Genomic DNA, 26,572 nt, shown 5'->3' with positions numbered 1-26,572 from the left:
CTCCCACCGGTTAGACTCAGAAGCGGAGGACCCGACTCGATTCGTTCGACGAACTTGTGCCAGTCCGTCGCCGATCAGTGTCCGAATTGCCGCGCGCAATCATCGTTTCCGTTATACATATTTTTATTTTTATTTTTTTGAATTTTAATCACGTCGAAAACCCACATACATCGCTACAACGTGTTTTGACGATATAATGTTAACATATTTTATTTCACCCGTGAAATTATATTATCATGATATGTTTTGCGTCTTCCTCCGCTACGGATTGAGGGTAAGTCATCGTTATTTTATTATGATATTAATAATATATAATACGTCAATAATTTATAATATTATCTAGCTGACATTATAATATTATCATCGTCAGCTGTTATGCGCCGTTTCGGTGTAGTTATCGCGGGTTAGGCTGGGTTATAGTTGTAGGCGGTGTGTGTCGGCGGTTTGAGTATTTTTTTTCGTAGCATAATATTATATTAATATGAATTACATATATTATATTGCAGGCGGTTATATATTATATTCGTTTATTATAATATTATTTTGAAGTCATACGCACGGCTCGATAGAATTTATGGACAATTTTGTAGCCATATGGTTATTAAAAAATGAAACGGAGTTTAGAAAATTTTCGGACCTCGAGCACCGTAGTCTTGTGTTTTAGACTTAAAAATAAAATAATAGGTGTGTTTAGAAATAATGTCGCTTACATTTTGTTTATACCACCGAGTCGAAGTTTAGAATTTGTAACAATTTATTTAGAAATTGTAAGAATATGATTAAAATGCATTTATATACATAATATACCTATACGTTGTTTTTCAATATTTTAAAATTATTATCATGTCACATTATACAATATGTATAATATATAATAAAGTTGTTATGTATATTGTGTATAATATAATGCAAACAAAATACATGGCGCGATATGTATATAATATATTTAGTTATTTATTTAATTACTTGCTATGCGATTATTCGCCAATATCGAATTAAAATATATCGCAAAGCGTTAAGACATTTGTCTGGATTAGACAAAAATTATTAATTCGTTGGTGTATATGTTATTGTTATAGACTTGTATTTTAAGATTTGTTTGATCCTTAAATAGTTTACGTAAAAAAAAAATATATATATAAGCCAACATTCTTTTTATAGTTTTCGTTTGTACTTTATATTCATACAATAAAATGTGGGTACCTAACACTACATTTTTATTTAATATTTGTCACGAAGTGCAAGTACGTATATAATAATATAAATAATAAAAAAATAAACCATAAACAAAAAATATAAACGCACACAGCTGATATTATGCGTGCGTAGATATAGATATACATAACCGGAAATGTTTTCATGGACCACAGCTCACACTTTCATGAATTTTTTTATTATTATTTTTATATATATTTTTTTTTTTATAGACATAATTTATACGGATGTTTCATTTCCGGTTCGCAAAGTATATTAAAAACTTACGAAACAGAACAACACGAAACTCGCAATAATAATGGACGTACCTATAGTATAGATACACACGAATAAGTAGTTCAAAGAAATATTTCCGTCTGCGTTTGTTTTAATTAAAATTTCCACTTTGTTTGGAAAAAATTAGTTTTCGAAATGCATCACTAAGTCAATTAATTATTGCAATTGCCTCGATCATATAATATATATATATTATATACATATATATATATTACGTACATATACCACATTACATAATATATATATTGTAATGGTATATAATGTAGTATAGTACGGCGCAGCAGTCACATTTTCAAACAATCGCCTTTCAAACAATATAATATTGTAATAATATATCGATTTCCGGACAACCACTGTCTTGGGCTCACGTGTTGCGCCGAGCTGTGCATGAAATGGTTGTTGTGTCGAGACAAAACGAAACGTTAAGAGAAAAGATTTTAATGAAACCGCATTAGTGCATTATACTAACGTAATTGCGCGTGTGATGGAGTGGAAAGAACATAATAATAATAACAACCAAAAAATGGTTTAAGCTCGAGGCGAGAATACGCAAATGGTATTTTTATTTTTTTTTTTAATTTCGTTTATTAGTGTTATATCATGTCGTTCTTCCGAGAGATATATTAGTTTTCGTTCCACATCCCCCTCTTTGTGTAAGCTAAACAGCTATAATAGTTCACGTCTTGTGTGCGATTATATACATCATAAAATACGAAAGAAGCCAAAGAAGTATGTCAGGCGCGTGTGTTAAAATCAGATATTATTTAAATCGAATAATATTCAATTCCATTTTTCGTATACGTAGAACCATCGACTATACATTATATGTATTGTAAAACGCATAGTGTTTATACTATCGAGATCCAGTCATAATATAACCTGGGGAATAACGATTATTAAGCAATTTTTTTTTTCAATTTAAAATTAAAACATAAAAGAATCGATATCGGAATGATCATAGAAAATATCAAATAGCAATATATTATCCTCAAACTTTCAAATATATAATAGAATATTACATTAATATAATATGCCTTGAATAATCATAATAAATATGATTGATTATACATAAAAACATGTTATAACTTTATAAGTAGTTATTGCAGAATGAAGTAAAAACAAATTTTTATTATTTCCATTAGTATTATCCTAGTTTTGATACACAACCCATGTTGATGATTTGCGGATTGAATTAACTATACCTGTTTAATTTCTCTTTTTTTGGTGGGACGAAATTATAGTACGCTGCTTTAAAAAACTCTATTGTATTTGCTTAAGATATTTTCCATACGGTTAACGTGACCAAATAAGAATCAAATTATACCTAATCAGTAATGATATATGATCGTATAAAAGTCTGCAATGTCCATCATCTTTATCATCATTAGACAATCATAAGTCGGGTAAACATTTACGCGTATACTTTTAACGCCATATTTTGTTGAAACGTTCTATATGATTAGTTGTTGACCGAAATTTGGAACTTGGAAATTGGATCATACTACTTTATTCATATATCGCCTCCCCGTTACATTTATTGTGTTAACCATTGCTATATATCGTCCATCCACCATAACCCTCATTATAATCATTATTTTAATAATCGTTGCACGAACGGGACCGTAGCAGCTTGGCGCGATTATCGTGTATTATAATATTATATACATAAAAATATTATATTTAATAATAACAACATTGTATTCCTCATAATTTATAGAACATCGTATAAATATTGTATATTGATTGTAAATTACAAAATAATAAATAAAACGACTCGTATCGTATATATTATTATAATGCCTATACGTTATTGAAGTGCCTTCCGTCGCTACGTCTCAAAACTCAAAAAATCACAAACGTATATAATTCGTAGTAATACGCTTGTAATGTATATATATAGTTGTCTGAACACAGAATAATAATAATAATAATAATATTGTACTTAGCCGATTTCCACTGATGCTGCTGCAGGGTCGGTTTCGAAACCCGCGCGAGGCCATCATCACACAATAAATTAATATACATGTTCGTAAATCACAATCCGTCCCACACGATTCCGACGCGGATAAAGTATGTACAACAGAGAGCAAATTCAAAAACCGTCAAAGACAATTCATAATTTCTTTAGATCATTGGCGCAAAAAGAATCGTTGCCTGTTTTTCGTCTAGCTGATGATATTCGTATGATATTCATGACCGATGAGCATTGGAAAAGGAAAAGAAAACCATCGATATTGAATGATTAAATAATATAGCATAATATTATAATATAATATATTATAACTTTTATTGCGAAATAGTTTCACTAACTATACCACTGCCGCCGCCGAAACCATCGCACTTGTATAGTAGGTACATCGGTAAATGTATATATGTTTAATAATATAATATAATATTCACTTCACACGTCTTGTCCGGTCGTGCAGTCTCAGTGTAGTACATATAGCTATTATGCCTATATAGTATAACGATACCTATATATGTTCATAAGCCATTAAAAAATCTGGAACGAGTTTATTAATTTCGTTTTTAAATCACGCAACCCGCAATCACGACGCCTATATAATAATATGATATCATAATCGATGTGAATACAAACGAAAACTATCAAATTATTATCATTATTATTATTATATATACAAATACTTACAGCGTGGTCGACACTAATAAGTAGACATTTCTCTGTGTACTAACTAATATAAACTAATATCATATTTTGCATTCGAGAAAGGGGTTGTCATCTTGTCGGTATAATAATATTATTAAATTATTTTACTCGTATCGCTTCAGTATAGTAAGTTATAGTTGGTATAGGTACCATTCGACCTACCCATTTCACCAAACGAAATCGATTTCGGATTATTCTATGACTAATATTTACGATTTGGATAACGTCGTGACCATTTGCATGCTGCAGCGTTCTTCGTGTGGCGTATAAAATTTAATGGTCTCAAATGTGATATACATATATATGTTATGCTCAAGTATACTCATTGTTTCAACGATTATTGAAAAATTTTTGTTTTTTTATCAGATTCATACGATTTAAACGGAAAAGGAGAAAATAGCATATTGTTTGATATGATGGCGGATAATTCGTATGTATAGTATGTTACTCGTTAATACGTATATAATGTACACGACCTACATAATTCGCGAGTCTATAAAATGGAATAAGCTACTTTTTTGTAATTATTAATTTTGTCCCTAATCAAATCCGAAACGTACAAATTGACATGGCCAAAACGGTATACACTTCATGCGTACGCGACACGCGATACAAACATTTACAGATATAATATTATACGTAATATTCTCTCGTATGAAATATTATAACCATTAACGAATATATAGGTGCCCGAGACATATAACTGTAAAAGATTTAAACGAACAACTGCGTTTAATGCGAGTACCAAATTATAGTATGATACGGACTACGGACTTGATAATATTTTCAGACCGGATGAGCTGCAGAACAAACTATATCATAACATTATAATATAACGAGGCGTGTTTAACGTAGTGAAATGGAAATCAAAAAATGTCGGTACGAGTTTAATATTATTGGAAATCTCATATCCTTGGACCATTTTCTATATATCATATTATATTATGATGTGGGCATAATAATAATAATAATAACATAATATAGTTGTTCAACGGCGAAAAAATGTTTTGGTTTTGGTTTTTACAAACTGTTGCTGACAATATATTATATTCTCGTACGATAGTTTTTAAATAATTTAACAACATTGCACATAATATTATATGTATACAAAACTGCAGCATGTCTCACGTCTCCGCGACTTGCTTTCCGCTGTACCCGTCCACCGCGATGAGGGCCGAGACTTGCTGCAACTGCACCCACCGCGCACATAATCATAATCATAATAAAATAATAATAAACTCGTATCATATACCTATGTCATGGGCTCATGGCGGCGACGAGTGTTCATCGTTTCAATTTAATTTATTTAAATTGTACAAAATATAAACACTTTACAGTCTTGATGACGCTAGGGAAAGAGAAATTATTCGACGGAACGCGTAGTCATATATGTTAATATAATATACGGAAATGCGTAGCGGAAACGCTTTTATATTATGATGCAGTCGCGTCTTCTGCCGCATTGTATTCGGCGGCGGCGACGGCGACGGGTCTTCTTACGACGAGAAAAAGTAACGAAATATAAATACTATTATTATTATTGTTGTGATTATCACGTGGGAATGAATAAATCGGCTCGTAGTCGCATTGTTCAGCCTGCGATTATTATTACAAAAAAAAATATTCGGCCATCATGCGTAGATCGTAATTATTATAAAATATATTATCATAACATCGACATTACTATATTATCGAACAAACGGCACGTGCCAACCGAGAATGAACATGGCGGCGAAAAGATTTCACTGGATTTTGACAAGCGAGCTTGTGCCACTCTCGTTTTCCTCGTGCCCTTGTCCACTGAGCGTTTCGATTCGGAACTAATATCGAGAAGAAAACAAAACCGACTGATTGCTATATATTGTCACAATATTATACTATTATGATTATTATAAAGACGCGTGTAGGCAGAACATAATAATTCGGTGAATCCCACGACGACGTTGTCAGTAGGTTATTGTAAAATATGCGTTAGAGACTTGTACGTCCGTCGCGCGTGGAACACGATAAATAAATCCGCGCGAGCAATTAATATTATAAAACGTCACGTGACCCGACGGCAGTATGCACACGCGCTAATTGTCTCCTATTATGTCGTCGTAGCGTGGTTAGCCTTCGGATACCAGACGCGGTTATAACCATGATATATATAATATAATATATAACTATACTCCGATCTCGGATCGGGGCACCAGATTCGCCTCTATATTATAAACACACAATAACGTACCTATAATATTATTATGATATAATATGGTTTATATCGTTTATCGCTTACATACAGGGTGGGTTTCTAAGCATGCTCATCCCCACTTTTCCCTCTAATTATAGATATACATATTTTATTCAAATTCTGATTTTTAGAATTTTTAAGAAGACTTAAAGACCAAATTTTCAGATTTCTGATATTTTTTGTATCACACTATGAGAAATGTCCTGTGGCGACACCGACTTCTATTTTTCAAATGAAAATCCTCCGTAAAAATTATTTAACGGATGATTCTTTTTGAAAATTTAGATGTATCTAAATCAAAATTTTAAGTGAATAAAATGTTTGCACAAATGATAATAATCCTTAAAAATGGCTTTTTTTAAATAAAAACTTTATGTAGATGTAGTGTTTATATTATACTTGGATTATTTTTATAAATTATTTGTATTGATAAATCAATAGTATAATTGCTGACTTTTTCAAATCGTCCAAGTCCCATATCTACTTTACACATTACTATATAGACATATTATTATCCTTACAACACTATAGTTATATATAACTCAAAAACTATCAGCTTGAATTTTTATTTAAATACATCAAAATTCTCGGAAAAAAAAATCAAAAAGGAAAGTTCATATTTGAAAAACTGAAGTTTGTATTGTCACAGAATTAACAACGGTGGTAAAAAAAATTTCAATGATTCGAAAAATGTTCTTCAGGTGCATTTAAAAATTCCAAAAATCTGAATTTTAATATTACCTATATGCATAATTTGGACGAAGATTCTTAAAAAAATCACTCTGTATATTAAAGTATTAATTATTAATTATTATTAATCAATTTAAGTATTCCAATTGCGTACCAGCGTACCAATATTATATTGGTATACCTGTATAAATAAAATTCTACTTCGACGATCGAACGTCATCGTCTCGGCCTATAAATATGTTCCACTCGACAACAACAACAATAAAATGTCGACAACAGTCTGCTAATACCATTATAATGAGTGTTTTAAATGTTTTAATAGCCCGCGAGGATTCGTCCTGGGCGGCGGCTATACAACAATACCACATCGTATATAATAGTCTGCAGACGGCGTTTAGCCGAAGCTTATTATCATTACCGTATTGTACATAATATTTACAAATTTAATATCACAATAATACCATGATTGTTAGTCGCGGAGATCCAAAAGACCAGGACCAAAACCACTGAAATCAATGAACGTTAAATCTATTCTCGAAACAATCGATCGGAAAAATGGACCGTCACCGACATACTATGTGGAAAATTATAATAATAATAATATTATCGACGCATTATACGTTTTTCTTCTGTATTATGCAAAACATGCGTTTTCAGGACATTCTTCAATCGCGTTAATATTCAAGCTTAACATTGCAATAGTATCGTGTACAACTAATGGACAGCCGTGTGATCGATGGTCGTGTGTAAGTAGTATAGTAAAGTTAATTATTATTATAAATATTATTATTATTCCATCTTCTACGCGTTGGAAACTTCGATTGATATTTTTGTTACTGTAAACACGTATTACCCATAATGGAACACGCGCCGTGTACATTATTATTATAATGATCATCTTAATTTCGTGTTTTATTTTTTTGTGCGATTAAACAATTGTTATTCCGTTTGAATTCCGCAGAATAATTTTTCAGAAGAGTACGCGCGGGTATATATATATATATATATAATATATTATATGATGATAATGTGTTTCCTTTTTTATTTAATTAAACTTTACTCTTACAGTCTTACAACGTTTTCGTTTTTTCTCAGTAGAGTTTCAAAATTGATGTCAAAGAATTTGAATAAGAACTTTATTTGAGTAACATTTCGAAAATAATTAAAAGTTTTCGTTTCGCGGTAATTTTCAAAAGTAACAACTAATAATTTCAATATGGAATTAAAAAATAAAAAATAAAAAGCAGCGTTTCGAGTTTATTCTTTGATCAAATAGAATTCGAGATTAATGTATATATTATAGTTCTGCAGATAAGTTATGTAAGCCGAACACGCTTTATTGCAATGCTATTATTATTGTATAATAATAATATTTATGGTTCGTGTATATACCTTTTGCAGTCCTACATTATTACTATTTCGTAAAAAAATAATAAAAATATGTTTGGGGATCTCTGCTACTGCAGCTGTGTATAGATTCTAAATCCTAATCTGCAAATATTGACCCGTGTGAGACACAATATTATCGTGATAGCGTTATTTCTCTGTACGATACTGATACATATAAGTAATATATTATATATCTATGTTTATGTAGGCGTAATGGGTGTTTCAATATATATATATATATATATATATATCCTCGTGTGTGTGTATGACTATATAAATAATGATTTATATTGTATTATTATTATTATTATTATTATATACTTTATATGCCTATGATGTACTTGACCCAACCTAAATAATAAATATAATATATATACATAACAATAATATCCACATTGAGCCGAACGTTTAACAGCACTGCGCGTAAAAATGTGTTACACGCGCTGTTTGTCTTTTGCCGCCCACGGTTTGGTGGGAAGCGATAAAATTACGTTGTAATATAATAATAATACTATGATAGTAATAGTAATAATAATAATAATAATAATAATAATAGTAATAATAATTTAATCCGATATATCGATAGAAACTGCGTTTAAACGACCGTCTAAATGGTTAGTTCCACTAACGCGTTCTTCGCTATATAGCCTGCAGTGTAGTTGGACAAAAATACTTAAATCAACCGACGCTTCGATGTTCATAAAGACATCAGTATTTTCAAACAATTGCAGATAAGTGAACATTAATAATATATGTACACAATACCCATACAATAATAATTATCGAATATTTGTATTTTGTAAATACTTAAGATTTACTATCAACGTATTAGGGCAATGACGTAATATTTTATCGATGTAAATGAAATTGTATTTTGAAATGAAAAAAACAAAACTGCTTAAAAAACGAGTTCCTGGAGGAGTTAATTATATAGGTAGGTACCTACTCCACAATTAATAATTCGATCGTCGTCCGCGATTCATGTTGATTAGTTTTGATATTAATTATTAATTGTACAATTTATTTTTAATTATTGATATCACGCGCCGTAGTATTACGAGTATATATATTATTATTATTATTACACTTTGCTATAACTTGCTCAACACTGGCGGCATAAATAATAATAATATTATTATCTACATATTATTTATACCAAAAGGGCCAAACACATAAGTCATAATAATAATTATTCTATAATAATTCAACACTTGGACTTATATTTATCGTGTGCGAGAAAAACTGTAAGGTTCGCTATAGTAGTCGTACACTACATATTACATTATATAATTTTGTATTCGTTATGATATTATTGGCAGAGAATACTATAAAATATGGACCGTCGTCGTCGTTCGCGTTTGTCCGTATATAAATCATATAGTGTATATTATTAATACTGCATCAGTCTCTCATCGCGTGCAGTCTCTGCACATTCTATCATATCGCCGCCGCCGTCGTCATTATTTCGTCTATATTTTATCGAATTTCCAGCCGGTCGGCGGCGATCACAAAATAATAACAATAAGCCCCGACAGACGCGTGGGCGCCCGTGCAGCGTTTCACTTTTCACTTCCAATTCAGCCCGTAATATCGTCGTCTCGTCGTCCCGAAATAATCAGTCGCCTTTTTTTTCTTTTGGATGCGATTATTTTTGGATTAGTGTGTTGCGCCCGAGTTCGAAAATAGATTACTGCACTACACGACCGGGAACTGTTGAACTTGCGCCGAATCATACAAATCATCGTCGCGTTATTGTCGTCATCGTACACTATATACGTTCAGCATCAATGCTGAATATATATATATTTTTATAAACATTTAATTTATTTCAATTTTTGTATGTTTTCATTTTTTTTTCTCTACGTATGTATATTATATTAATATCGTAAATCGGCCACGATACGCATCACACAAATTGTAAATTGTGTATTGCACGACGCCTACTATAATATGGTTAACAATATTCGCTTGTATAGTACGGACGACGTGGCAAAAACAATTCAAATACTTTTAGTTCGATTCAAAGTTTTTCGCTGCACCCTGCACCTGAGTGCACCAGAATGACTAAACCGCGTAACTATAATACCAATCTCCCACCTGTGGTTCTATTATATATATATATAATATATACTTAGGTAAGTCTGCTTCCGTTCTGCATATTATACCACTTACCTATATATTATATTATTATTGTATTAGAAAATAAATAATGTTGGGTATAATATTATGTACTGCTGACTATAAGTGTATAATTTGTAAATATTATTACTAGAAACGGCGCGCGCCATCGTGTATACCTATTGGCTATTGGGTACCTATATTATTTATACACTTTCATTCCTTGATTAAAAAAAGATACAATATTAGCACTGCAAGTTTCATAGGTGTTGGTGGTTTCAACCACCCATCGTTGGAAATCAACCGGATATTATAATATATTCCGTATAGTATAGTATATAATATAGCTATCAAATCATAATATTATATGCATTACAATGGTAAATAATGTAAATTGATTCAAATTATATGCCTTTTGAGAGAGAGAGAGAGAGACCGAGCACTCGACCCGTTTTTCTTTTTCCGTTTCGTTCTGTATCGTTTTTATAACATCCTCGGGCATTCGTATCGGGAATAATGAACACGTGAACTTCCGAACAACGCCGGGATAATAATTTTATATTAAATATACATATGTATTATGCCTATTATAATGGTTAAAGGTTAACATTCTAATTATTAGGGAACAATAATCTACTTACTCGTATCCGTACGTGCTCAGACCTGTAAAATATAACACGTCGTCGTACAATACCGTTTCACTTTACCTAACCTACCTATATACCCATAATATACTAAGTTCGGTGCATGGATTTAATTCATATAGTATATAGACGCTTTTCTGGCGGTATTATTGAACACTATATACCTATACACTTCTCACTCAAACTCTAACCAACAGCAATATAAATGTATAACGTTAGATTATATTATATGGGCTATACGAGATAAACGAGCCTGCGGACGATTGATCCTGATGTACAACAGTGGATACCAAACTTTTTTTCCGTGGTGCACTTTTTTGGACCAAATATTACCAAAATATAGCCACGGTTTTCTGTTGAGCGAATACGACGAAAGACGAGAAAAAAAATACTCATTATGATAACGAATTTTTGAAAAAAAAAAAATGTTTTAAATTCTTTATTACGAGCCGGTGCCCTTATAACGAGTGCTCGCGTTGCTCCTATAATAGTGGCAAATAGTTTGGAAACCGCTGTTGTACAACGATTTAAGAGGATGCTACACAACCATTTGTCGTCTCAGTCTTATAAGTGCATAACATAGTAAATTTATACTCATTCATCAGCAGATCACGTTCAACTCCAATTACAGTGAATCGATCTATTATGAAACTTTATGTATAAGAACATTTTCTGCGTTTGTATGTGAGTTTTTTACGACAATTCAATCTTGTAACAAGTTAAGCGTATATATATAAAAAAAATTGTAATTTAAAAATACTCATAACTCGATTAAAAACTAAGTTATCGTAAAAAAACCGCATTCAAACGCAGATAATGTTTAGCCATCAAGTTTTATAATAGGCCAATTTACTCTAATTTTTAAACTAACGAAATTAAACGTGATCTACTAAACGTATAAATTTACCATATTTCGCACTTGTTAGACTGAGACAACAATTATGTGTAATGTGTGCATAGCGTCCTCCTAAGACGCCCGCGACAATTATATACGCGTACACGGTGCGGAGGACTTCTAATACGAATGTAATACTGCTGTAATGAGAATTGTTTTGTACTAAACTCATCTCTTAGCCGCCGCCGCTGTTGCTTCAGTAACAGTGTTATATAGTTATGTGGAATATATTGTCATTATTATTTATGCCCATGAAAACGTCGTACTACAGCAGTGGCGTAATCGTTAAAATAATATAATGTAAATTATTAGCTGGTACCCGGTGTGGTATTCGGTAGGTATTATATTATACCATCATCGTTTTTACCTATATATGTGTATAGAACCGATTTTAATGCGCAGAGCCAAAAAGATTTTCGAAAATTATTGTGTTTAGATCTTCCGCTGCGCGTGGCAGAGTAATAATAATAATAATAACATAAAATAAATATTATTCATTACATTGTTATGCACTGCGTATTATTGCTGCTCGCGCACATATTTTTATCACCGCGGTCGTCTGGAGTTCTGGTGAGTTCAACGCGGTAGTTGTATTAGAATAATATTTTATTGGTATAATGCCTAATCCATTATGATATTTCGCCGTTCCCTTCGATTTCAAACAAACTATTTTATACGATTAATAATCTTTATTGTGCGCGCATATACGTACCTATACACTGCAGACACCACCAACGCTGCTGCAGCCGCAGGCGGTCGTATAATATTTCATATTATATTATTATTATTATTGTCATATAGCTATGCAAACTGTTCGAAAAAACAATTCGTATCTGAACTTTGTAAAGGGCGTAGTTCGCGGAGGATATATGCGCGCACGCGGCGTGTTGTACGCTGCTTACACGACGTATATATTATTTTATTTTAATATAATTATTATAATGTGATATCCATTATTGTCTGCGGGACAAGTTCTCCGCGATGTTGATAAATGACGATCGCGGTCGTCGTCACGTTTTTTGACACCTGTTCATCAAGCGCGCGACGTAAAAAGCGATGTACGGGTGCGGCGTACTGCGCCCGCGTGTCAAGCTGTTCTCAACTGTGACTTTTTTTTTTTACAAGAATATTTACAGTCTATCTTGCATAGAATAATAAGTGTAATGTGTGCGTTAAGAGAGGAAACTCGAATTACTAATTTGGGGGAAGAAGCCATTCGCTGCAGGCGACTGATGGCACTTTCGATTTGATTTAACTACATTTATTTATTTTTTTTTTTTTTAGCATAATAAATCTTTGCACCATTAACGTATCAGTCGCCTTGTTGGGCCACTTCAGCAATACTCGTGATTGTGAGGGACGATAAGTTCTTTGCGAGAGGATTTAATTGAGTAGATATTGACAGTTATATATGACATTGTCTATTATAGGAACATTTAGGTTGGTCGATGATAGTTTTCAAGTTCAACTGTGACTTTTAGAATACATTTCGTGGCTGCGTTGGATTTTCGAGTAAACAACCAAGTGTGCGTAGTATATTTATATCATATTATAGTAATACTACCTGTACAATCGTCGCGAGCCGTGACAGAAATAATAATTAATGTATTCAAAAACCGTGTCTCCAGTGTATATGTATTAGATAATAATTAATTCGGGAAAAGAGCTATAGCCGTCGTCGGTTCCTTGTACCTATACCTAGATGGTTAGGTATATATTATGTATATTATTTATTTTATTATTATATCGTCGTATTAGAGCTCGGGATTCGAAAGCGCTATAAAATACTAAAAAGAGTCGATTTTTTTACATAATTTATTATTCGTTAGATGTGCCATTGGACTGATCTCCAAAGCATTACTATTGAAAATTATCTGAGAAACAAATATAAGAAAATGTGACGATTTTTTTTACTTAATAAGTCCCAAATTAATCTACGTTTTATATAAACAAATATAATATGATTTAATCTATTCTATAATACAGTCGAGTCGCGATAACTCGAAGCTGAAGGGGGATAAAATTTCGCTTCGAGATATGTATTATTCGAGATATCTAACTAATTAATAGGAGAATAAAAAAAAACGAGTTGTCAAGTTTTTCGAGTTATCGAGGTTCGAATTATCGTGACTCGACTGTATTATAAAGCAGAAGAGTTATAAAAGTTTAAACGCGCTAATCTCAGCAACTACTGGTTCGAATTTAATATATAATAAATCTGATTTTAAAAGCAAATTAGGTTTGGTAATTAAAATAAAATACCTATGGTATTCTAATAATATAATATAAAACACTTAAATATGGAAAAATATGCAATACCAATAAAATTTTACACTTGGAACCCTTGATAAAACAAATTTATGGTTTATATATACTTTGAAATTTTTGTCTCCATTCGTCATTTCATAACAATAATTAGAAAATTTGACAGTATTCTACAGTCCCGATTGTTTATAATACTATATATGCGATGACGTTCGTCAAGCATAATAATAATAATATACGATATTATATTTAGCGAAATTGCGGACCTGTTGCTCCTATAATATTATGGGCACCTTTGTGTATGTGCATAAACAATATAGTAGGTATATAACAGTATATTATATACAAGTGTATATATACATATTATATCGGGCAAACCTTGGCGTACGGTGTTCGTACATAATATAATATAATATATATATATGTAAATACTGCATGCTGCACCGTCGACGTCATATTATTATTATTATTATTACACGAAAGCGTGTGTACGTATTTTGTAGCAAATCCCGTGTGCTCCTGTCGGCGGCGGTGGTTACCTGGTATATACGGTTCGCGACCCCCGGGAGAAACAATAAGACAATAATGAAATTATTGTGCGCACGACAAACAACGCCACGTCGTACTTTATGTACTCATACAAACAATGGGCGACACCGGGCAGGGTGAACCTCGTGGGTGTTAAAATGTCGTACGGCACATCTTCCCGTAATAAATTCAAGAGATTTATCCGACGACCATTGTAAGCATATTATGATGACGTACACTCTAGCGAATGCCGTGTATTTATACATGTTTGTGTGTGCATGTGTATACGCGTGTCGCGTGTGGGTAATCTATACGCATCGACTATAATAATATACCAAATATATATTATATAATAGTATGTCGGGGCAGAATACTCCACATTGCTCGGCGACCCTCCTCCCCACCACATACACACCATTGCCACCACCCTCTAAGTTTACAGTTATTACGTCAGTGTCTTATTATTATTATTATTATTATTTATAGGTACACACAAAGGTCGACAATATTGTTGTATACCACCACATACAATATCGATAGTATTAACATGTTTTTTTTTTGTACAAGCGCGCAGTTTCATTATTATCGTAGGACGATATTATAATACCTATACAGTATTGTCGTATATAATATTTTAAGATACTTGACGTATATGTGACCTGCAAATGTCAAAAATAATTTCTAATTTTCTATAGAAAAACAAAAAAATTCTAGTTGTAATGCTTTTTGAGTTATCGAGGTTCGAGTTAAAGCGATTCGATTGTTTATATTAGGAGTTTTTATAAATATATAATAGAACAATACCACGCCTTCATAGTAAATTAATGTATTTTTTAATGATAATATTATATACATGTAAGCTTCAACTGTGTGTAGAGATTATTGCGGACGAAAAAGACGTATTGTAGGTACCTATAAGTGCATAGCCAACGCGATCCTTGAACTTTAAGTCTGAAACACAAAGTTTTTGGCAATCGACACGGCCAAATTAAATTTTACAGTCGAATACTCGAGAAAATTAAATTTTCCCTATTTTCACATACATGTATAATATATATATATAGACCAACTACCCTAAACAACCGGAAAACAAGTCGATCGGAAGATAGTGCGATGTATATTATATATATATATATATGGTTAAACACCACAGATGAGGTGACATACAGTACGTTATTTCTAATACAATATAATACATTTCGATGATATTGTTGACATAATAAACTGCATGCAGCAGCGACACTCTTTTTACCTAGCTAAGCAATAATTGTTTATTTTAAACGAAATAATCTTTAAAAGTTAATTCCGAGTATTAATTAGTATTTGAATGTTGAACAAGTCGAAATCAAATAAACCGAATAACGTTTTGCCACATAAAAATATATTATATACCTATATATATTTATATAGGATTGAGTGTAACACGGGCGTTAGATAAATAGTAAATAATTTAATTGTGTTGGGGTCATCAACTGAAAGATGAACTAATTCAAAATGTTCGTGTTGGCATAAAATAATTGCAAACGGGTTTTTGCGTGAATGCGACTTAAAAATTAATCCAATTTGCGATTGACTCAACCTGCACAGCAATGTTCGTTCGGACTATATGGTTACGTGGTATACTGGTATATATACTGTTGATACTATATATATATATATACGTAAAATGTAATGTGCAAGGACGTCTATTCGTCATTTATGAGCACAATTGATGGATATTATATTATTTTCTACGCTGCCAATGCAATCTTACGAAACGGTTCATCGCATATTATTATTTTTTCCATTCTTATTATATGTCGGCGACGTGGACCGGATAGCCTCGCTATGTTATAGCTAGGGCACAATCGAAGTTCTTTAATCAAAGCCGGCGATGCATTGGACAATAATAATAATATATTTTACTGTACCTACTACACTTTCGATCCGATGCGTTGGTGTTCCATACGATATTATTATAAGACTTGAGCAGATATCGTTAAATTATTAGGGGAAAAATTAAGTTCATCTGGTGCGTCTTATTGGCAGATACTATCTGCAGCAGCTACAAATATTATTATTCAGAGTGATACCATTCTAGTGGAAAACCATTTTGTTTGATCGATCACCCCGCACAGACATAATGTCTCGAAATAATAATTGCATACTTTTAGCTACATATTATATTATGCCTATGCCTTATACTGCATAAAACGCGTGTAAATGTTAAATTTATTTTTTATTTTTGTATTTTCCGAGATTTTCCTTATTATTTCTCGTTAAAACGATAAAACTGCTGCAGAGTTCGCAAGCTGGAAAGAAAAATATGAATGACAAGTCTTATTATTGTTTTGAAAAATCATATTCACTCAAACAGTCAAACGTATATTATGAGGACGTTATAACCGCATGTGTTTTCTCCGTCTTACTAGTGCGTAACATGGCAATTTTTTCGCTCAGCACTCAGCAGAACATGTGTAGCTCTGTTAGTTTAAAATTTATAGTGAATCGACCTCTTATAAAAATTAAATGTAACATTATTGTCGAGAGCTTCTTGTGGGCTTTTTATTGTATTTTAATTTTAAAGCGAGTTATGAGTATTTTAAGATATACCTACAAAAAATTTACAACTTTAAAATACTCATAACTCGTTTTAAAATTAAAATTAAAAATCTATGAGAATCCCTCAATAATAATGTTACTTTTAATTTTTATGAGAGGTCAATTCATTCTAAATTTTAAATTCACGGAGTTAAACGTGATCTGCTGAGCGTAAAACTTGCTATGTTCCACTCGTTTAAGACTGAGACAACACATATGCGGGTATAACGTCCTCTTTATGTTACGATTACACGATAATGTTATTTACTTATGTAATATTTAGGTTCAAAATGGTTTATATATTCGATCGTTTTAATATTATTATCATGTTATGCTTAGTTCACAAACGAACAATTTCTATTCAAAATGAATTTGCAAATAGTGCGTGTAAATGCGCGTGCGTGCAGAAATTCAATATTGATATTATTGTGTATTATTATTATTATTATTTTGTGCGGGCGGGCGATGCGGTTAGGTTTTGTCAAGGAGAAAGTCGAACGAATGCAATATTGTTTTTTTTCTCGCAAATATCGTACCGTATTCGGGTTATCTCGGTCGGGCGCCAATAATAACAACAGGTGCTATAGAGGTGTTTATTATTTTTATTATTATTATAAAATTATGTATTATACGCGTGAGCATTGCACAGATAATGTTGTGACGATAACGAATAAATCGAAAGGTTGGGACCCCCGAGCTTTTGCGGCGGCGAACGGTTTTTCGTATGCGCTTCGGCCTTGGACCTATATGATAGGGGACAGGCACTTATATATTCCCACCCGCGGCGGGGTGACGCGGTTGAAAAACGAAAAGTAATTATTGTCAGACAAAAAACAAAGAGATAAAGCAATTGTATGCGCTCGGAATAACTAGGTCACACTCGGCGAGCGCCAGAACCGAAAATCATTCCGAGCCGCAGCCACGTACCGTGCTGCACATATACATATAATATATTATCTATAATAATTATATTAACATATATACTATAGGTAACATAACCTAGCCATATATATATATATATATATATATATATATATATATCGATATTATTTTGATAGGCTGAGTGTGTGTAGTATATACAATCGTGAGAAACCTGGTCACCCATAATATTATACCAGTGTTTATTGTCCGGTATGATAATAATACGCGTTGAAATTATTATATTTTTATTATGTCACGTGCGTCCGTAGTCTGCAGCAGGACGGGCCAAGGATTTTCGAATTCGCCTCTACGTCGCTTTCGTCGTCAAACTCGTCGTTATGTATTGTATAATGTATATACATATTATAGAGTTGTGTTGTAGTCTGAGACAGAAAAAATATATAACTAGGTCTCGATCCTATATTGTATGTTGGTAATTATTTTTTTTTATCTCCGTAAATTATATTGCCATATAAGTTATAAAAATGTGTTTTGTGAAAAGTATACATTTATATGTTACACTGATTAAATTATAAAATATATTTGAAAAAAAAAGTTATAACGTTTTGTAATTTTCTGATATCTTTATATACATACAGTTTATTTTGTAACTATAACTGTGTTATGAAATATTGTTTTGCAGTTAAAATGCAATGCTTATAACGTAGGTATGCTTATTATAATATTGTTATAGACGAGACCTCATCACAAAATCTTGTTGTTCATTTCACCGTTGAAAACTATCGTGCATTGAAAGTTGAACGAATCGTCTGAAATGGCAAACTGTACAGCGTAACCTGCGTATTGTTTTACATTTAATAACGAACCGGGTGGGTTGTAGAGGCCGGGTGGAATTATTGGGCCGCCGTATATTATCATTTGCGCATCGTCTGTTTACCTGTTCCAAAATATCGTACACCATATTATGTGTATCGATATTCTGAACAATAGATGGATGTAAAAAATAATTTTTGATCAAAATTTCGATTTTGTCATAAATCATCATATTATAATAAATAAATACAAACAGTTAAAATAATTTGGATTATATTTGATTGAATTTTTGTCATAATTATACAAATGTACGCAATGAATAATTTAAGATTTTCAATTCGTATACTATTAGTTTCCTAACCCAGGACTCGATTAGTATATTATTTTTTCCCGTTCAGGTACAGGGACCACACGGCGGACATGGCAGAAACCTATTACGGGTGCCCACTAGAAATTCTGCCAAAAACAGGCGATGCCCGTTTCCACCAAAAGTGTATCTTTCCCTTTTCCACCAATATCTGTTTCCACCAAATAAAATTATTTACCACGTTTTTACAAAAAAATTGTATACTACTATATAATATTCTACGATTGAAAAAAATATCAACCAATTATACTCGTCTATATAAGTAGATACAATATATACATAACTAAATACACTAATATATCACTTTTTCAATCCAGCATTAGTATTTTAAATAAACTTATTACTGTATTAAAGATTTTAATATAAGCGTAGTATATAAATTATTTTGGTAAATAAACTGTGGTTTAATTATAGGTAGATCTCATATGGTGGTAACGGATATTGGTGGAAAAGGGAAAGGTCTACTTTTGGTGGAAACGTGCCTCCAAAAAACCTACCCAACTTAAAACCCTATACAGTACCCTCCCTACTCCCAGTGGCCTATGTTGCCGCGGGCTAACTAAATAAAAAACAAAAAATAACGAACCAGGAAAACATTTTTTACTCGTATTTGCAGAATATTCGACAAAGCTCATAATTTTTCAACAATTTCAATACCGCGGCGGCGTAAGAATGAAAAAATATTATATTTCAACTTTATATAGGCATTTGAATCGCGGTGTGAAATAAACTTTTTATTACCCATAGAATATGATAATAATATGCAATGGGTAGTTTTTTTCGTCACTTTTTAGTGCAAAAAAGTTCAAAAATAATAATATTATACAACGCATCATATATATAACCGGTCACGTATACAAACGCCACACATCACACGATGACGCTTTACGTTCAAGCGATTTAATATTATTAGTATAGATACACTTCATCATCGAAATCGTAATCGGTGTGATTTTTTATTTTTGTGACGCTTCGATCGTTTCCCGCGCGGCCATCATTAGAATGTTTACCGGTCTCGGTTATTATAATGATTTTACTAGTACGATGGGTTTATTATAATGCGACGAAGCCTACGGATTGCAGTATGCCTACATAATATATATACATAAACATTTGTGACTCGCGCATTCTCCGATGACTTGCTTTTTACGGTTTTTTTTTTTTTTTTTTTTTTTTTAGCGTTATATAGCGGTTCGCTCGCGTGTTTATGGAAATTTGCATCGTTGTCGTATTAAGTATACATAATATATTATTTTACTTTTCATATGGGTGTTGTCGAACAATGCGTTCCGAGAGTAAACAATAATATAAATTATATTATATTTTACCGTATTATAATAATATTACGCGTATACATTATTGTAATAGTATAGTTCTCGAATCGTTTACTACAATTTTCGATTCTATCGCGCGGCGCCCACATGCATATATATACGTAAATATTATAAAAATGTATTATATTATATTATTACGATAATACGCGGTGTACATAATAATATAATATTGTCTTCGGTATTATACATATATTATAGCAGGTATATACATCATGGCTTACGTTTTTATTACAATGCGAATTTGTGTATAATTTGAAAATTCGCATCGTATACATATATCATTTTACCATGTCTTCGGATTACCGAACTTTGTCAATAATGCGCGAAGGGTACAATCAAAGTGAAAACGTCCATTTCGCGTCCATTCATTATAATATATAGCCGCATATAGGTATACCTTATATTATGTTTTCATCCGCATCAACTCGATTTTCGCTTTAGAAATCGGCAGATCGACACGACGACGAACTCGCAACATAATTATAATATTTATGTATATAGGTATTTGTTTATTATACGCGCAATGTGTAATACTAATGATAATAATAATAATAATATGCATATATATGTATATGTGCAGTAGTATTTCAATTTACTGCAACAAAAGTGCGGCGAAACTATATAATTCAGATTTGATTATCTTCATTATCATTACTATATAATTACTATTATTGGCGATTTTTTTTTTGTTTTTTTTTTTTTAATCGTTAATTTATTGTGTTTTCTCCCGTTCCAAGGTCTTTTAATCTGATGTTTTTTTTTTAGCGCTTTTAGTTTCGTTCGGCTTAATTACAAACTCGTAGGGAGGATCGCGGTTCTTTCGGCCGTCAACTATGTATATGTATATTATAGGACCTATGATAACGACCGAGGTAAAGACAAAACACCAATTATTATATATTTTGTTTTGTTGTCATCGGCGGGTGTAACTATACTGTACGTCATATAATAGTCACTGTATAATATCATTATACGTATTATGAAGTCGGCATGATATATCATTTATAATGTACGAAATGGCCTTGCTCGGCTCGCGATACCATAAAATATCATAAAAAAATGTATTTTTATTGTTTGGCGTATACATAATAATACTTATACACTATAATATACTTGCCCGTTGAACTCGAATTGATCATTATTAATACTTATTTGTGCACATCGATTGAAAGTTTGACGACGTTAAAACAATAGCACCGAATCACAGTTGCATCACATATTATTAGGCTATACTCGATTTTATCGCACATCACGTCTTATTAGTAGGCGACTACATACACTGCGCTAATGTACATAGAATATTTCCAAAAATATTTCTCTCGCGACACATCATTATTAGCTATGTATAAATACTACAAGTCTAAAAAATAAAAGTCGGTGACATAAACATTTTGTCTCACAGTCACAATTAGCTATCATATCGTAAGTACTTTTAAATTCGGCCAAAGAAAACCTCGCTATCGCACCGCATATCAGATGAAACGAGCGATATTAAAAAATTCAAAATTAAATATCGAAAGACATAGTAATATTATTACATTTGTATGGTTTTTATAATAATTGTTGTTGTTATTTTTTTTTCTATAAAATATTATACTCCGATAATTTTTATAGTCGTCTAGAAAATATTTTTGTGTATAAAAAAAAATCAAATTTATCGGCACACCTTTGGGAGACATCGTGCTGCATTACTAAAGTAGCGCATGATGGCGAGTGATATTTTTACGACAAGTGAAGAAATACTGTTTCATAATTATTTTACCGTATTATGACGGTATACATGTACATTTGATTATTATAGACTAAACATCATTGTACCCTACACCACACAATAACTACTGTAAATTATTAGTCTATAAACTTAAATACATCACAAGTATTTAAATAAAATAAATGACACGTCCATATCAACCACCAGTCGATATTTTTTTTAACTTGAAGCTCATCCGGACGATAAGTGCATGTTGCTGAATATTATTATTGTCAAGAGCCCATCAATCATGCTCAAATGTATTATACGCGCGCATAGAACTTAAGCTTTTTTATTTTATTCTATAAGACGTGATCTAGATCATTCTAAAATTTCGTTTTTTATTGAAACATTGTAAATTTAGAGCGAATGGACCCGTTAATAATATTATTATCGCTTGACAATCGTCTGATAATAACTATCACACCGACTGTATGATAAATAATGTAGGTAATATTCACTATCATTATCGAAACACCTAACAAGTAATATTATTATAATCGATACACTAGGTAGGTACCATTAATTACAATCACCTCGTGCGAGAGGCTTCATTTCTTTTCTATTGTAAATTATTGTACCTAATATAATATAATAATAATCATAACGCCGTATACTATGTATGCCCATTCAACGCCATACTTTTTCGATGATATTATAATATGACGTAGGTATATAATATAGTGTTTGCTACTTACACCACATCAATAATGATGATTTTCCATCGACTTTGTAACAGAGCTAAATTTTCACCACATACCTACACATAGGTATATAGGCGTTATCTTTCGGGATACCTTAGGTACCTAATGTTAATATTTTATACTTTCTCCGTCCGCGATGTATATGATACCAGCTACCTATATATATTATTACTATAACAACAACAACAACGTGCGTATAATTCAACCGCATTTCGTTTTCCTGGTCGCGTGTATTATATTTTAACGTCTATCTTTTACACGCAGCTGAGGCTGTATTTATGTTATTTAGTGTACCGCAGTAGTATAATAATAATAATATGTATATGCATATGACCGTCTCCAGGAAATTAGTTCTATTGTGCGCGTCATACTCGCTGGCATAAATCCAAACGGGTGCGCCGCCGTCGCTTTTTAATCTCATCCTCGCACCAGTACTTTATATTATTATTGTTATTATTACACATCTTAACACGTCGTTCTATATTATAATAGTGTAACTTCCCCCCCCCCCCCCGTCTAATTGAATATTACTTTTATTTTTGGTTTTACTGAATTTTTCACTATTTTTTTTCTTCTCTTGTCCCGCCACGTTTTACGGGTCATAAGTTATTTTTGTATTATAATATTTTTGTTATTATATATATATTTTATAAGCTGTAATTTTATCGTATTAAAACTATTCGTATTCATATATATGGACTAATCTGTATATCCTGAACGACATTTTCCTGCGAATTTCGCAAATACATTTACAAATCGAACTTATAAAACTATATAAGTACCTACTGAACTAGTTATAAGCTTGTAACTTTTATAAGTATAGGTAGGTATTTATAAATTTCTATAAGTTTATGAGAATACATCACTCCGACGTGGCAAAGTTAAACCACTGAAAATTTCAGTCCACTACTCCGCTCATCGATACTTTAAAATCTAAATAAGACATAAGTACAAGATGTATTACTAGTATTACTATATATAACCCACACGTTCGAAATTCAATTCTCATACGTTGAAATTCTTCAAAATATATACTTTTTCAGAAAATTAGTGTTTACCCTTAAAAAATAATCACATTGCATGCATTAAAAATAGCTAAAACGTACATATTATATTATTATTATAGTTCATCGGAATAATGCTGCAAAACTCCAAAAATCATCTTATTGTATATAGTATCTTGTTTCGAGGGAATATGAATAAACAGTACCATTAAGTATAGGATAAGAATTTTTGTTGTTTCGATGGAATTGTTTAAAACAACCAGCTCAACATATTATACATATATATTACGCTATATATAGTTTAATATGTATACAACCGATTTTTCTAATTTCGCCGTCTCCGCGATGGTTTATAAACCATTTGAAACATGCATATTACAATAAAAACACAATATAAACAAAATCATTATAATACGAACAATCTAATTTTATCCGATCTACTTATAACACTGTTTTGTACGACGAGTCTTAATACAAATCGAAAGTTTCGTAAGTAGTCGTCGGTCTCAGTCTCGAAACGACCGCCGAAAAGTATAACTAGTGTCGATCTCCTATTATAAAACGTGAGTGTCTAACACACTGACATAAAAAGGTTTAATTTTGTCGACGCGTATTATTTATACATACGTTATATTATAATATGTGAGGATTTGAATGGATGACACCTGCTTTGGAAAATAGTAAAAAAAAAAAACTGTCTGCAGCGTGTTATTGTATAACAACAATCGCGTCCAAATTATAAAAAACTACATGTCTGCTCGTTATACACAGGTGCAGTGTGGGATCAAAAACCGAATCCACCGTGTCTCTGATATATTATGTCGTTGATAAATTACTCCTTTGATTTTATGTAGGTAAAATTTGTGGTCGTATAATATATTATTATTATCGTATACGATACCTATCGTATGTGTGTTGTATGCATGTGCGCATTGTGCAGGCATCGGTGCAACCGCGTTACACTGCAGCGCGAGTGATGAAAAGATATATTATAGACTTGGTCAATAAATTCACGATTTTATTTATATATTTTTTAACTCGTTGCCTTTTGCTCGTGACCAGCAATCGACACGTGGCAAAGAAATAAATCGCACAGAAAAAAACTATAATACTTTGCGCTATCTCATGCCGCAGCAGTGATCACGATAATTTTATAGTGGTTGTAAGCGCAACCGAAACCAATAATTATTACGCTCGCAACACCGACTAGGCCGCAGCTGCATTGGTATTATCATTTCTGGTCATAATGTTATCAATCGCGATCACAGCAGAAATATTACCAAACATACGAATTTATTGCGGCAACAGAGTCGATTCAATTATTATTATTATTATTATATTGTACCCGTGACCCGTATAATATCGTTATTAATTTATTATCGTGCAGCGACCACCGGTTGACGAGCCTCAACTGTGTGTTTTTTTGATAATACGTCTCCGTGTTCAAAACGGCGTACCAGTGACTTATTTAGGGGTGGTCAGGGGGAATTTGGGCCCCGGGTGGTAAATTTTTAGGGGCGTTAAATTTGGAAGAGCATTTTGAAATAATACGGTACCTAGGTCATTCGGGTGATAAAAAAAAGTAATGACACACGGATACTAATAAGCTTATATGTTTTTTTTTTACTAATACACCTAACGCTTAAAAAATTTAGGTTGAAAGGGGGCGTTTTTTTTTGGGGCACGAAATTCTTAAATGCGTCTCAAGCTGATGTTATTGTGTACTCGTCGTCAGTGCCGGACTTAGGTGCAGGGGCATTGCATCGGGGCCTCAGGAACAATGTTGTATTAGGGGCCTCAGATTGCAGAATTCCAAAATTTTCTAACCTTTTAAATTAATTGAAAATTAAGATTAAATAAACCTACGAAATATATAAAATCTAAAGTACTTATACATATATTATACTTAATTCATCAATATTCATTATTTTGTCAATATTACATTATGGTTACTGTATATTAAGATTTATTTGCGATTGATATTTATAACGCCCTGCTATATAGGCACCACATAAATATTTAGTTTCGATAAAACATATATACTCAGTAACCCCTCTCACAATAACTACGCAATATTAAAACGATACAGTTTTTTTTTCATCCGAATTCCTCCTCCCCTCTCTTAGTACCATCCCATCAAACTTGTATCCGCAACAGTCGTGGAACATCATACGCTTTACGTGTAGGTGTATTTACTATGCAGCATATAGGTATATA

At 32.1% G+C, this 26,572-nt stretch overlaps 1 protein-coding gene across 3 annotated transcripts in view; it reads left to right on the top strand.

Moving 5' to 3' along the window:
• cv-c (RhoGTPase activating protein) overlaps positions 1-26,572 on the top strand; it is a 119,365-nt gene that overhangs the window by 56,847 nt on the left and 35,946 nt on the right. The gene's annotated exons all lie outside the window — the stretch shown is intronic.

The sequence above is a fragment of the Diuraphis noxia genome, unplaced genomic scaffold, assembly GCF_037042655.1.
Source record: "Diuraphis noxia isolate RWA-SAM2 unplaced genomic scaffold, SU_Dnox_SAM2 contig0004, whole genome shotgun sequence".
NCBI classification, from domain to species: Eukaryota; Metazoa; Arthropoda; class Insecta; order Hemiptera; family Aphididae; genus Diuraphis; species Diuraphis noxia.
This window is presented reverse-complemented; position numbering and strand designations above follow the sequence as displayed.